This window comes from Lissotriton helveticus, chromosome 8 (assembly GCF_964261635.1).
Source record: "Lissotriton helveticus chromosome 8, aLisHel1.1, whole genome shotgun sequence".
NCBI lineage: Eukaryota > Metazoa > Chordata > Amphibia > Caudata > Salamandridae > Lissotriton > Lissotriton helveticus.
Window position 1 is genome coordinate 461,780,561 of NC_136069.1, and position 15,931 is coordinate 461,796,491.

Below are 15,931 nucleotides of genomic sequence, written 5' to 3' on the forward strand. Positions count from 1 at the left end.
TTTACCGGCTGTTCCGGGCAACATGCCAATGTGCCTTAATCAGGCTATTCAGGATGGTCACAATGCAGTCAAATTGGTAATACATTCTGACATGGACACGCCAAACTTCTTAGATTGAGCAATTGGTTGCAGAATGGTACTTCGGTGCCAAGCCTGGACGAGGTCTCTAGGCTTCTCCAGGGATGTCCAAGTATTTTTGATAGACATACCGTTTGACAGCTCTTGCCTCTTTAGTGACAAGGCAGATTCAGTTCTAGAATGGTTTAAGGAAAGCAGGGCCACAGTACATTCTTTGCATTTTTCTGTCCCCACCAGACAATTCCAACAACAATTTCACGCTCAGTGGCTTTGGCCCGGACTTTCAATTTTACAAGCACCAGACCCCTCCATCTGCCCAGGAGGCCTGTCAGCCCTTTCATGGTCATGCCACAGTATGCAAAGGCAATGACTAGCACAGCAGGAGCAATATGCAGCTCAGTCCCCAGCCCCTCCAGCATCTGTAGCTGTGAACCGCTTTAGTGTTTCGTTGCTAGCTCACAGCCACCCAGCCGGAGTAGGATTCTATATTTCCCTCAAGCGTGGCAAACCATCACTTCAGAGAAGTGAATCCTCCCAATTGTGCACCAGGGCTACACCTCCCATTTCTTTCCCCCTCACCTCCCATTCCACCATCATCAAGGCAGCTGACAGAGGACCATCTGTCCATCTTGCAGTAGGCCCTTTTTCTCCAAAGGGGTCAGAGACAGGGTCCGGCTTCAGAAGTAGTAACTGGGAGTTACTCTGGCCACTTCCTTGTGCCGAAGGACAGAGGCCTTCATCCTCTTTTCGATCTTCGCCTTCTCAACATCTTCCTGCGGAAGGACACATTTAAGTTCTCTCACTAACCCTTGTGCTGTCGGTCCTGTCCCTGGATTTTGAATGGCAGCATTGAGCCTGGAGGATGCTCATTTCCGTAGCCCTATCCTGAAGGCACACAGGTGCTACCTGTGGTTTACACTGGGCCAAGAGCATTTTCAGTTTGCAGTGCTCCATTTTGGCCACACCACTTACTTTTGGATGTTCACGAATGTGATGGAGGTAGCCGCAGCACTTATGGCTGCTGCATGTGGGCTCACCCCAGACCGTTGGCAGCCACCTCGAGATAACGGTGAACCTTCTTACATTATTGGGAGTTTGCAATTAGCGTGTCACAGTCTCACCTGACTCCTTTGCAGCTGCTCCCTATAATCAGTGCTATTCTGAATATGGTACGGTTTCATGCCTTTTCCCCGAAATGGAGAGTCCAGGACATTTGGGCTCTGATCCTGATGTTTCAGCCTCTGTCCTGGATCTCAGTGCAGATGACTCTGAAGCGGCTGTGATTGTTGGCCTCCTACATCCTGCCAGTCAGACAGACAAGAAAGCAGGTTCAGGCTCTGCACTAGGACCTCAAGTCCTAGTGGGCCCAGCACCAAGCAAATCTGTCAGGTTATATCCAAATTTCAGAGAAGACTGCAAAACGTCTGTAGTGGTGGCTACTGGACTGTGATTGGGTCAGTAGCAGACCCCTCTCCCTACTCCAACCAAATTTTACAGTGGTGACGGATCTCCATGCTTTGTGATTGTGTGGCAGCAGTTCACTGCCTTAGCCCTTCCTCCTGAGGTAGTTGATGTCTAATTGATAAGGAGGTGTCTCTCTACAAAATCAGTATAGGCCAGTTGTTGAGACATGTTTGTGGCATGGTGCAGCACCCAAAAGATTGACCCTTTCTTTGCTTTGGACACTGTTAAAGGCTTTTTGTCGGCTCTTACGTTGTTGTTTTGCACCTGCTGGTTCCACCTTTTTTATGTAAATCACCTGTGATTTTTAAAGGTTCGCTATATTTATTTCCACTAAAACGTTTTGTGATGCCACAGTGGGACTTGAACTTACTCCTTACTTTTTTGATGTACACCCCTTTTGAGCCACTGCAGTTGTCCATTAAGGCTTCCGATGTTGAAAACAGCCTTTCACACTGCCGTAACATCAGCTAGGCACATGACCGAGCTTCATGCTCTTTCTGTCAGCCCACTTTCTGCAAAACTCTTGGTGTTGAGGACCTGAGCTTCCTTTCTATCGGGCAGCCTATCACCCTTCCAGAATACTTTGGCCCACCCCCTTCCAAACCTCTTTCTTACATCTTCACTTGTTCTATGGCTCCTTTGACTCTCCTAGCAGAGGACTGACAGCGATGCTTCATGGCAGCTACAGTCTGTTGCTGTGTTATTACAGAGGGAAGTGTGGAGTCTTGCTTCTGGGTTTGTGTGTTGCGTTTGCTTCAGTTTTCATTGAGCTCTATTGCCTGCCGTTCTTTGTTGATGTCTTCGTCTTAGGGGCAAGTTACCTCAGATGTAATCAATCTGCCATTTGTTATGCACTTTGCGTGTTGAGCTGTGAGAAGTATTGGACCTTGAAACTTTGATCTGTTCTCTTGACCTAGGCAGCGGTGCTTCTGGTGCATCATGGGCAGCCATGTATTTGTTCTTTGTTTCTTATTTCTGTACTCTATTGCCCCTTTCCCTGAGATTGAGGAGTTCCACTGTATTCACGTTACACTTAATCTTTTGGGCACGTGGATTGAGGCAGATTGGATTCTCTTGCATTCTGTTTTCACTACTTTGAATGGTGGTTCAACACTGTCCTTCATTGGCCAGCTTTCCCTTGGTTCTTTACCTTCGATTTACTTTGTCATTTGTTGACATTTCTTTAGTTTGCTGTTTTTGTGAGGATGTGTGCTCTTCTGGTGATGGTGCATCTTCCATTATCCATGTTTTGCTGGTTAAAGGGTGAACACATGCACAACCTCAAATCATGAATGGCAACACCCTGGCTGAGCACCAAAGAAAGCTTTTCCTGCGACGGTGTTAGAAGCTTTATAGATGCATTTAATTCTGTGGCCACTTTGGCTACTGGGAACATTCATCACTCAGGCAGACATGTCCCAAAGAATTGCCTGCATTTAATGTTGGCTTTCTCCTGTTACGGTCTCGTGCACAAACAATCGAGGCGTGTTGTGCCTCTGCTATATTTCACAGGCCCCCACTTGCTCACTTGTTGTGTTCCGCTTTTTGCTTCCGCTGCCAGGCCGAGGTGGTTGCCAGATTTCTCTCCCGTTTCCCTTAAACTAATATTAGTTCTTTGAGCTCTGAACATGTAGTGTTCTGTTTGACGGCTGGAATCAAGCTGTCAGCTGCGGGCTGGGCTCGTGTCAACACCTGGCTCTCAGGGGTGTACATGCTGTAATGCTGCGTTGACAACTGCTCTCTGTGCTGCGTGTGTTTGTTGTTCTATCTGTGCCCTGTAAAGCTAGGGTTAAAACGAGCCCTGGGGGGCATGCTTCTGGGGTAGGGAGAACTTCAGTTATAGTCCTGAGTACTGTTGTTCGTTTCCTCGAGCTCATTCCCAGGAAATTATCCAGATTGTGCACATTAAAATGACAACATTCAGCATATTGTGGCTTTTTCAGTGGTACCCACCTTTTATCCATGTGCCGTTTGGCTTCACCCTGACCTCATATTTGCAGCAAACCTGACGCCAGCTTCGGTGAGAAGGAGTCATTGAGCCACAGTGCCATGTACACCTTTTATGACATACTAGTAACTCTGGAAATTTCTTAAATCACGAACACTCCTAATTTCTCCTCGTTTTCCCCTATGAACCTGCACGTTGTCTATCGGTTTCAATGCCGTTTTAACTAATTTAGGAGAATTTTGACCGTTGAAATCTGCGCGCTCCCTTGCATGCCAACAAGGTCATATCCTGAGATCTTTAGTGGCTACATTCAGTACTCCTCCGCCATTGGGGACTTCTTCTTGAATCCGTTTTCAAAATGGACAACTCTGTCTGCTCTTTAAACAAAAAAAAATCATCTTGTTTTGTGAAAAATGGAGTAGACATTATTTGATTTTGGATTTTGGCCACTTAGTGGCAATAAATTATGTGTGTATCGCGCAGATCGTCCACAGACAAGAACTGTAGCGAGTGATGAATTTTTTGTCATTGATATTTCGATGCCAAAGGTCTGCCTTTGACGTGCCTTAAAACATAACTACTTTTTTTTTTATCACCTTTCTTAGACAGTGAAATCAGCTCATGTTTGAGTTGAGAATTATTTTTTCAAATGCGTGCCCCTGAATCGGGGGACGTCCCCTGGTCATGCTGTGTCCCGATAGGGGCTGTAATGTTTCAATCCTTGATTGCTACTGAAAACATTGGGTTAAATCATTCACTTATCCATTAGTTTAATTCAGTGGTCTTTTATTCATTTAATTCTTTTCGTTGTTAAAGTTGTTATCCACTCTTATTTCAAAACCTTTTCTTGTCCAAATACATGTTAATAATTGGTCCAATGCATTTCGGCTATTATTAGCCTTCGTCAGGGAACATGTGTCTAAAAGTAAATGTATCATTTTAGTACACGAGGATACAGGAGATTTGTTGCAAGAACCATGATTATCTAGTTTATAATGTAAGACTTTTCCATGAATGTGAAGTTACTGTGTCAAAACAATACTGACCGGAAACAGTGGCAAAATGAATTACAACCGAACGGGTATTAACCTTGGTGCTCCATTGTGTTACAGATTATAATTCGATCGGTTACAGGCTTCTTGCCATATTTTCAAACACGGTGAGCTGTTCGTGGTGTTTAAAATCGTGACTTTGGGGGCGTGGCCAAGATGGCGACGGGGGTGTGACCAATATGGCGGCGGAGTAGGACGTGCTTTTCAGTCCCTCTGGTGCCGTACGTTTTACCACATTGATTAGCGCCCTCTTAGGCGCCCATCCGAGCACGAATTTGCAGCGCCCGGTGTTGCTCTGAGGAGGTTTGGGGTCCCATTTTGCGGGAACGGAACGAAGAAAAGCTGTAATCGGGCGCACGGCATAAGTCCATGAGGAGCCTGTGTAGTGGCCTGGGCCCAGCTGCGGGAGAGGTCGAGAGTGAGGCCGCGACGCTGTGAGTCCGCCCGACTGCTGGATCGGCTGTGTCCTGGGGCCCTGAGCGGTCCAACGGGGGGAGCACCCTTGTGTTGCTCGGAGAGTGCAGAGGCCGGAGCCAAGCGCAGAGCGGAGGGGAGCTGTGGCGTTACTTCCCAGCGGTGGTGGCATCCTGTACCTGTGAGCATCCCAGTGGTCGCCAGGGCAGGGAGGCCTGCGGACACACGCTGCGCGAAGCCGGAGATCAGAGGAGCCTGGTGAGCGGCCTAGCGGGAGGTGGCGGTGGCTGGTGGCCCCGAGATCGGCGGTGGAGAGGTGAGCGGCAAGACAGGCAACGGAGCTCTGCGAGCGGTGCCCAGCCCTCCCCAGCAGGAAGTGTGGAGTGTGGCTGGAGAGTCCGGAGCTGAGGCGCTGATGCAGGCACCACCACGCCACGAGTTGCGGCCTAGGTAGGCCTGGCGCCCGCCGGAGGAGTGGCTCTCCCGGCCGTGAGTCAGCGTACCAGTGGAGGTGAGAAGGAGAGAGAGGGGTACCTGAGCAGCGGTCCGCAATTCGGCGGACGGTGCCTGACCAGCTTTGGAGGGTGGAACGGGACGAGGGAGCTGTGTCTGTTGCTGGTCCCCCCCCCCGATTGGAGCTAAGGTAATGGCAGGCAGCCTGGGGAGGCCTGGGGGAGACGGAGGCGCCTCTCTCACACGCTCCTGACGCTGCATTTACAAAGGCCTAGGCCCGGGCGGCGAAAGCGCCCAGGGGAGTGAAGATATTCACCGCCTTCTCCCACGGCACGTGACTTTAACTCGCAGAGCACAAGCTGGGGAGCAGACTGAGTTGAGCATAAGGGCTGAGGCTACCGCGACACTGCAGGGCTGTTGGGTGCGGCCTGAAAGGAAGAGGTTTGATCCTAGTGGTTGCTGTGGACAGGGGCCTTCGTGGGAGTGAGATGCGCGAGGTGGAACTGGACTGGAGAGGACGCTCCCTTCGTCTTCCTTGTGGCTTGCTGTCGGGCCTATCCGGAGGACGTTATGGCGACGGCCAGGCTAAAGTAAGACAAGCCAATGAAGGACGGGACACCGAAGATGACAGCGCAAACTGCCTCGCCGGTTGCAGACAGATCCCCGCGGCGGGGCGAGAACGAGGAGCCCGCAACCAAGGCCTTCATGATGGAGCTGTTCACTGCTATTAAGGAGAACATATCGGAGCTGCGCTCCCAGCTGGCGTCTGATCTTCGTGAGGTGTGGAGGGATGTGGATAGAGTGGAGAGCGAGTTGCGACATTGGAGGAGCATCAGCTAGGGGGGGATGTTGGAAGGGGCTGGGGGGTGGATATTTTCCTCTTCCGCCTGCAGGAGGGTTGGGGACCTGGAAGCGGTGAGTCTCCAGCTTGGAGGTGATGGGGAAAGGTATTGTCACCCTGTCTTGCCTTTGCTATGCATTCTAGCCCTAGATGGTACATGTGAATTAGCCTTCTTCTCCTATCTAGTGTAGGATGTCTAGAGAACGCAGAGAGTGATGTGTGCCTCTTACAAGAAACGCATCTTCTCGCTAAAGATGTCTGCCGCATGCAGGATAAGCGTTACCCCTTGCAGCTCTGGTCTTCGGGCCCGAATAAGAAAAAGTGGAGTGGCACTGCTGTTTAGTAGCCGTGTGCATTGTCAGGTACTGTCCCAAGTCGTAGACATTAGAGGGAGATTCCTGGCTGTGCGGGTTCAATGGGGTGATGCGATCTTCACGATAGGGTCTATGTACACTCCAAATGCCCAACAAGAGCCCTTCCTTCGCGCTGCCATTGCACAAGTTCTGGCGTCCCCGGATGCGTTGATTTTGGTGGGAGGGGACTTTAATCTTGTGATGGAAGGGGGGGTTAGACAGATCAGAGTACCGATCGAGCCAAACCGGCGCTTGGGCGCAGGAAGGGAAGCAGTGGTTTGCTGAGGGAGGGTTACATGATGTGTGGCGCGTTCAGCACCCCCAAGAGCGCGACTTCACTTATTATTCAGCTGTACACAAGACTTATGCGCGCCTTGAGCACTTCCTGGCCACAACTGCCTTCTTGCCTCACCTCTCTGATGCGGACATTACACCACGCTCTCTTTCCGATCATGCACTCATATCAGTGACGGTCTCATTCAGTGGCGCCTGGCCACCCTCGGCCGGTTGGCGGCTTAGGGATTCCATGTTACACGCTGACTCCGTGGTCACGAAGATCCGCGACACTATCACTCACTACTAGACTGAAAATACGGTAGGGGACACCTCGTTAGCTTCAATCTGGGAGGCCCTGAAGTTAGTGGTCAGGGGGGGACTTCATAGCGCTTGCAGCTACGTATGCTAGGTTGCGCAGAGAGAAACGAGGGGAACTGGAGGGGGAAGTGCGAGGCCTGGAGGCAATACACAAGAGAACAGGGGCCCCAAGGGTATGGAGGGAACTAGAGATGAAAAGACGCATGCTCAAGCACCTGGATCTTGATAGAGCAGCATATGCCTTATTGCGCCTGCGACACAAATTGTACTTGTGTGAAGATAGGGGGGGTAGGATGCTCGCGCATAGATTACGCGCTCAGGCCTATACCATCACAGAGATCAAGGATCGCCAGGCGACGACCCACACCACTGACACTGCCATTGTTGACACCTTTCGCCACTTTTATCACTTATTATATACAAAGGAGGGTGCATCGCATGAGGACATAACGGAATATCTTGCATCGTCCGGTATTACGCCCCTGTACCCGGAATCAGCTAAAGTATTTGATTCGGAGATCCGAATAGAGGAGGTTATATCGGCCATTTCCTGGCTCAAGTTGGCTAAATCACCCGGGCCTGATGGGTTCTCCGCTATATTTTATAGGACTTTCTGTAGGGAACTGGCTCCCTTTTTAACTCTGCTCTTAAATTCCTTCCTTAACACCGGGGTAGTCACCCCCTCTATGACTGAAGTGGCTATAACGGTCATTCTCAAACCTGGGAAGGACCCTACGGATTGTGGCTCTTATAGGCCGATTTCGCTCCTCCACATCGATGCTAAAATATTTGCAGGAGTATTAGCGACAAGGCTTAGCCCTTTAATGGATGGAGTGATTGACCCAGACCAGGCAGGGTTTATACCAACTAGGCAAGGGGAGGGATAACACTAAGAGGCTGCTCCATCTGCTGGACCTGGTACACCGCTCTAAGAAGCAGGCTTTTCTACTGTCTATTGATGCAGAGAAAGCCTTCGACCGTGTGGACTGGGGCTATCTGTTTGAGGTGTTGAGGGCTTTTGGCATAGGTGATAACTTTTTGCGATGGATCCAGTGCCTTTACGCAGCTCCCAAAGCGGTAGTGAGGGTAAATGGATGTAGGTCGGACACCTTTCCCATCACTAGGGGAACGCGACAGGTGTCCCCTCTCCCCGCTACTTTTTTGCGCTTTACATAGAGCCCTTTGCTCAGCGCATTCGGACCCACGCTAATATCGTGGGTATCCGCTTTGGAGCAGACGATCATAAAATCAGTCTCTATGTGGACGATGTAATCCTGGCGTTGACTGACCCCTACTCCTCCCTACGATGTTTATCTGCAGAACTTCTTGCCTTCCACAAAGCGGCGGGGTTTAAAGTTAACTTCTCTAAATCACAAATCCTCAACATCTCGATCCCGGCCTCTGAAGTAGTGGATCTGCAGAGGGACTTTGCTTTTCAATGGGTGCACTCAGACATCATGTATTTAGGTATACGACTGGCCCCGACCCTAGCCAGGTCGCTTTCCTTGAACTATTCCTTGTTAGCTGAACAGGTTACTAAGACCCTGTCCGACTGGTCCCACCTTAACTTGGCATGTTTTGGCAGACTGGCCGCTATCAAGATGACAGTGCTTCCCCGCATACTCTACCTTTTTCAGATGCTGCCCCTGACTCCACCGCTGGGCATGTTGAGGAGACTTCAGGGGCTGATTAACAAGTTCCTGTGGAACAACAAAAGGCCACGCTTTGCGTTCACAGTGACTACCTCCCCGAAGGCGGCTGGGGGCCTGGGTTTCCCTCTGCTTTCTGCATACTTCCAGGCATCCTGTCTCAGATACACAGTGGAATGGAATAGGCCCATGTCCAGTAAACATTGGCTCTTTATGGACCAAACGGTAGCTGGATGTAATATCTGGCGAGAGCTTTGGCTGCCGCGCAAGTACAGGGCATGGGGACTGTACTCCTCCCTGGTGACGTCTCCAACGCTCAAGGCATGGGACCAGTTAGCGCTATGTAAGGGGTGGACCTCCTTCCCTTCTCCAATGACACCCATAGTAGATAATCCTGACTTTCCTCCGGACTGCGCGTCTCCGGTCTTCCACCGCTGGTGAGAGAAAGGCTGCAAACGGGTGGGTATGCTCTTTGATTTGGATAGGCTGGTTCCGTTTTCCACGCTGGGGTCGGACTATTTTCCGCTGGCCAAGGAGGACGCATTCTATCACGCGCAAGTGGCACACATAACTCGCCCGGCCAATATGGCTCTTATGTCGCGGCCGCTAACGGCCTTTGAACGATGGCTAGTGGGTAAAAAGGATGATCGTAGCCTTATTTCGGAGCTCTATGCGATGATTTTGCGTTGCCCCCGGAAACAACGTACAAAGGCGCAAGTCCGTTGGGAGACGGAGCTAGGGCGTCCCACTGTCGACTAAAGAATGGGAGCATGTGTTCTACCGGGCGCACCATACGACCTCTAACACGGCAGGGACTGAATCAGCCTACAAAACAGCGACCTATTGGTATTCTACCCCAGCGCGTGTCACGATGTGGGATAAAGCGAAATCAGGCCTCTGTTGGAGGGGATGTGGGATGTCTGGGAATCTGATTCACCTACTGTGGCGCTGCCCGAAGTTGGAACGTTACTGGGCAACAGTTCTTGATGAGCTGGATGCTGCTTTTAAGATCACACTACCCCGGCTTCCTGAACACACTATACTAGAGCTGCCCCATCCTAAATTCTTTCCCTTGCGCTCGCTCAGTGGCAGACAAATTGCGTTGGCTTTACTGGCTGCGCGACAAGTTCTTTTAGCACAATGGGGCTCTCCGGCGACTCCTGATACCCGGGATTGGATTCAGCGATTGTGGCACACCCTTGCTATGGAGCGACTTTCACTGGGTATGGATAGGAAGGGTTCTGAATATGCTACCCTCTGGGCACCGTTTCTGCAGCTTTTGTCCAAAGAACTCTGAGAGGTGACATGCCCAAAATATTTGCAAATCCTATAACTTATACCCCTGGAACCTGTAGGCGCCACACCGCGCACTTGAAAACCAGTTAGTTGCAGTCTGACGAGAGGGCCGGTCCCTGGGGTTAGGTGACACTTGATGGGGCTGATGCGGAGTGGGGTGGGTGTGGGAAGGTGGGTGAGGGAGTTTTGGGTGGGTGTGGGGTTGGGGCTGGGGGGGTTTCATTTTTCTTTGTTACCTTTTGACTCTTTTCATCTAAAAAGCAGAAGCCATGCTCCAGGTGGGGCGGTGGTGCTGCATCAGCTACGCGGGGTCGACCTCCGGAGTGTAGACCCAGACGCTGTGTACGATTATTGTATGAATCCGCCCTGCCGGCAAGTCGATGTAGGCAGCTGGGTTGTGTTCTTAAGATGTCTTGTCCCCATAATAAAAATGTTTGATTCTATAATCGTGATTTTCTGGTAGGTGATATGTGACTTAAAGCATAACTTAACCGTAAATAGTGGCAAAGTGAATTGAAACCGAACGAGTGTTGTCCTTGGTGCTCCGTTGTGTTGCCATATGTAACGCGGTCTTTTACAGGCTTCTTTACATTTTACCAACATGCTGAGTTACTCGAGGTGTTTGTGACGGTGCTGCGGTGCATACTCTATGCTCGGACTCTAAGGAGCTTACGTGGTATTTATTATCGCAGTGAACTCGGTATGATTCAGGTTAATGGCTGATGCCGTGTATCATGGTTGTACGTGCTCGTATAGAGCGCCGCTTAGCCTTCATCTTAATTCAATCAAAGGCGCTTTAACTTACTTGGAGTTGTTTTCCGTGCCCTTCACAATGTTCGTGGTGCAGTGTTGCTTCTTCCAAAGGTCCCATGCAGTGAGTAAATCCCTGTTTGTAATAGTAAACGGACTGGACAGCGGGGGGCCATGTTGGCTCGGTTTCGTCAAGAGTAGTAAACATGATCAAAAGGACTAGTTTGCTGCCTCTCTGTGGGTGCCATATTGGAAAACCTTGTAATCCTTCAGTTTAAAGTGTCTGCGGTGTGTAAAACAATCTTATTGTCAAAAAAACAAATACATGAAATGATATTCTGATACAAAAACAAATGATTGGTTTCATGATACAACTATTTACATTGACTGATGTTTCAAAAAAAGCTATCTAAGATTCATTTCCTATTTACAAGGGAGATATCCCAAGAGCATGTACAAAAAAGCAGTTCCAAAGTGTAAATGAATAAAAAGTTATAGGTAACAACTATATTCCACTCGATCATTCATCCCCAACGGTTTGAGGGTTTCTAGTCTATAAATCCAATAATTCTCTCTTTGTAACAATAATTTATTGCTGTCTTTTTCTTCCATTTTCGGTACTATCACTAGTACCGTGAATCTGAATTGACTGATGTTGTGTGACACTTCCATGAAATGGCTTGCCACCGTTGATTTGGTAATTCTGTTACGTATGTTTGATTTATGTTCATTGATTCTGGTCTTAATTTTTCGTTCTGTTTTACCAACATAACCTTGTCCGCAGGGACATTTTAGAAGATACACAACATTCATAGTATCACATGTAGCTGATACTTGCAGTTTAATCGTGTGTCCTTTCCTTGGATGGGTGATGGTCGCACCCCTTATAACATTATTATAATTGCTGCAATTGTAGCAAGGTGTTGTGCCGTGGTGTGTATCATCTGTTTTTGAGGTTTTAGACTTTAGTATTTCTCCCAGGTTGCTAGCTCTTTGGTATGCGAAAATTGGTTCGTCCTTAAAGATGTTATTGAATTCATATTGTTGTGCCAGTATAGACCTGTGTCGTTCAATGATATTTTTGAATGCTTTGCTTTTGGTTGAATATTTAGAGACTATTACTACCCTGTTATTTTCTTTTGTGGGTGTTTTTTCCAGAAGTTCATTTCTGGTTTTCTGTGCACATCACGTTTTAGCTTGGTTTAGTACATCCTAAGGGTACCCTCTTTGTTGAAATCTTGTTTCCATTTCCTCAATTCAGTTAGTCGCTATTTCTGGTGATAAGATTCTTTTCACCAGAAGCATTTGTCAGTACGGTAGATGTTTTTTTTAACTTTCCTGATGGAAGCTGTGATAGTGTAGGAGGTTATTGCGGTTGAGGATTACCCTCCCATCTGTCAGTAAGAGACTAGGTGTGTAGGAAGGGGCTGTATTTTGTCAGAGTCAGTGACTTGAGCGATTGAGGTGGGTGGAATAAACTTATCTATGTCCACCCAGTCTAAACTGATGGGTGATTTAGTTTGCTCTTTTTTTCTCTTTCTCAAATGATACATATGAAACGTAAAGTAGACATGGATAACAATCCCAGCACAGACTAAAAATAATCAATGGACGTTCTGACATTGCAAATATTTCCTCCCGAAGCTTAAAATTTCAAATATTTGATGATAATGCTTTTGCACTATGCTAAAAGGTTTGCAGTGGACGTGTGACCTAACAGTTCAACACCCCTTCTTTTGGTGGGTCCTGAAGGGGGTTTGCATGTTTAGTCCTTTTATAAGTGTACATGAGAGGGAACGAGACCAAGCAGAACACTGCCTAGTGTAATTACCAGTGGCTGTGATCAATTCAAACATTCTCTCTGCCACTTTTTTTGCATTAAGCTTCGTTTTTGTCATTGAGTCACACAGGAGTGAGTCCTGTAGTTCTTTGAGCCAAAGGAACTCAACTTGCAGCTCATCGATGAAGCCAGAAAAGGCTGAAATGTGTCACATTTCTCTTATTTTTCAGATGTGGCCAGGACTAATTTACTCGTGGTTGATCCTCATTTATAATACCATAGATGAGCAAGAAAAGGCCCAGTGACATCATCCCCCATGGCTGAATAGGAGTAAAAACTGGAGGGGGTATGCGGCCCACCTCCCCAAGCCTGTAAATGCCCCGGGGATCCCATCCCCCATAGCCGGCTCATCACTGTGTTCTGTGGACACAGTGGCACGGCAGGGAAACAAAAGTCTTCTCCCACCCGGCTGGAGCATTTTTAAAGCTCCCTCCTGGTGGGAGCAGACATGCCTACCTTGCCTGCAGGAGCATCTGAAAAAAAACAGAGTGGCACGGGCAGGGAAGGCAGGGGCACGGGCCGGGAGGCATGTCTGCTCCCACATAGCGTAAGCTGTAAAAAATGTCTTTTGACATTTGTTTCCCTGCCCGAGCTCTTGTGTGTAGGGAAACTCAAATTGCTCGCTCATGGAGGGCGCAAGCAAAAACAGCTTCTTCCTCTGGGTGGGAGCAAAGCCGGTTCCTGTTGCTCCGAGGATGGATGCACGCGGGGGCCATTGGGACCAGGGGGGCCTGGTGCTTCCCCATGGCACCCAACGGTGTATTGTGTGGGTGCCCCAATGGGGCACCGGGGCACCCACGTAAGGTCCTGGGGGAAGGGGTCACAAGGGACTATTGGCTCGGGAGGGGTACCACACACTTCCTTCACTTTAAGTATGTTTTTGCCAGGGGTTGGGATCAGCGGGCCACCATTGGCCCGGGAGAGGGTCTGTGCACCCCGCTCCCATTAAAATACAATACATGTCCCAGAAAAAGGTTTACAGGGACCCATAGGGACTCTGTAAGGAGGCTATGCGACCCCTCCCCTTAATTAAAATACAACAGCTGCAGGGATGGGGTCCCTGGACCCCTAAATGCTGGAAGAGTGGGGCCGTTGCCCCTCCCCAATGTTCCCCCCTCCCAAAAAAAAGCTTTGCTACTGCCAGCAGCTATAAACGTTGTGGCCAGTCCCCCATGCATGATGTTTGCCTGTTGGGGGGGGGGATGGCAGCATAGCCTAGTACAGGCCAAGCCCTATGTCCAACCACATGCCATTCGCGGCATGTGGTTTGCTGCCTGTGGGGAATTGGATGCAGGCCCTGCTTGCAACCCCACGACGTCGTGCACAGCAGGGAGTACTTTATGTATGGTAATATAGTTTTACGTGAAAAAAAGTAGAACTTTACCTAAAAAAAAACCGCTTAAAGTGATGTTATAGGAATTGTTATTATATCTTACTTTACATTTTTTTTTAAACGTAGAAATTCACTGAAGAAACCAAAGGTCAAAGTAACATTATAGTTAGGTGAAAATGTCAGTTAAGATCCTGTTTTAAACTAACAAAACCACTGAAATTCACCAGTCATGCTTATCACAAGTAACGATAACTCGTACCTTAAAGTAACTAATACTCGCACCGTCACTTGGACTGCTAAATACCCCATATATTACTTCACTCATGAGATCATCTATGACATCATTCATAGCATGACTGCGGCATCAGAAACTACATAATTGATGAGAAGACTGCGGGGTTCCCAAAACACTTTTTCCCCATACAATTTCCCATGGGGATTTTAGACACAGCCTGAACCGCTAAACGGAATAATGCCAGATATGGCAGAAAGCTCGATCTTGGTACAGAAAGATCTCTCTTTGTAATTTGGTGTAAAGCCATTCGGTAGTTTTAAAGTTATTTAAAAAAACAAATGAAATCTAGGGACATGGAGGAAGGTCAGCGGATCTGACAGATCTCATGCTGAGATCTGACTGACTGGCGCCACTTCAACCAGGAAGTGTTGGCAGCCGACTCAGTTAGAAACCCCCCAATTTTTTTTAACCTCCAAGGGGGCATGGTAGAAATCCCCTGACTCCCTAGGTCAGCAAATTAGCTGTTTTTTCATATATATATTTTTTGCGGTCCTGGGGGCAATTGTTTGTATTAATATGGGGAATGCGGCACACAAGGCCCCTCTCCCCAGGCCAATTTTGGCCCTAGGGGTCCCCATCCCCCGGGTCCGGGCTGTAATTGTAATGAGGAGAAGGGCCACACGGCCCCTCTCCAGGAGCCATTAATAGCCCTGGGGACCTCATCCCCATGCCTTCTTCTGCTATGTCCCGGGGTTCCCACCCCGGGACATAATGATTTCTCTGCCCGCACTCTAACTTGATGGGAGCAATTCCAAAACTCCTGTCAGGTGAGAGGAAACACGAAGTCTGCTCACATCTGGTGGAAGTTTTAAAAATGCTCCTGCCCGCTGGGAGCAAACTTCAGATCTGGTAACCTAAACAATCAATCAGGTGTTTGTTAACCACTTCCGCGCTCATGACGAGCTTGAGCGACGACCCTCGTACGCTCATGACGAGCTGAGCTCGTCATGTAACGCAGCTTTTTTTAAAACGCAGCGGGAAAAACGCAGCGCGCAGCGGGAAAACCGCTAGCGCGCATGCGGTTAAGCCCGACTCCTCAAGGGTCTCAAGGCGATTTTGTTCCCGGTCGCAGGGAACAGCATTTTTAGCTGCTCCATACTGGCGGGAACCATGTCGGCTCCCACTGGATCCGTGGAGCCGACTGGGGCTGTGGAGCCCTTGGGGCTTCCCCCGCGTCCCCCAATGGGGATATGGTGGGAGCCCTAGGTGGGCACCCTTTGTTGCCCGGGCCCTGAGAGGTGGGACCCCAGGGTCGAAACCGGCCCAGGGAGAGCAGCTGCCTCCCTCTCCATTTACAAAGGTGCTAAGCTCTAGGGGATGGGGTCCCCAGGGCCCAAATCGTACCAGGGAGGGGGGCTACGTGCCCACCTTTCAGTTTACAATATGGCCGGAATCCGGGAGATGGTTTCGCTGGGGCCAAAATCTGCCCGGTGAGGGGGGCTGTTCGCCCCCTCCCCCTATAGTCATTGGCCGGGCCCTGGGAATGGGGTCCCCGTGCTCAAATTGGCCCGGGGAGGGGGCTGCATGCCCCTTCCCCATCTACTAAGGTACTGGGCCCCGGGAGGGCTACA

General features: G+C 49.3%; 1 protein-coding gene across 1 annotated transcript in view; it reads left to right on the forward strand.

Annotated features, from left to right (window-relative positions):
• RB1 (RB transcriptional corepressor 1) overlaps positions 1-15,931 on the forward strand; it is a 1,127,005-nt gene that overhangs the window by 738,269 nt on the left and 372,805 nt on the right. The gene's annotated exons all lie outside the window — the stretch shown is intronic.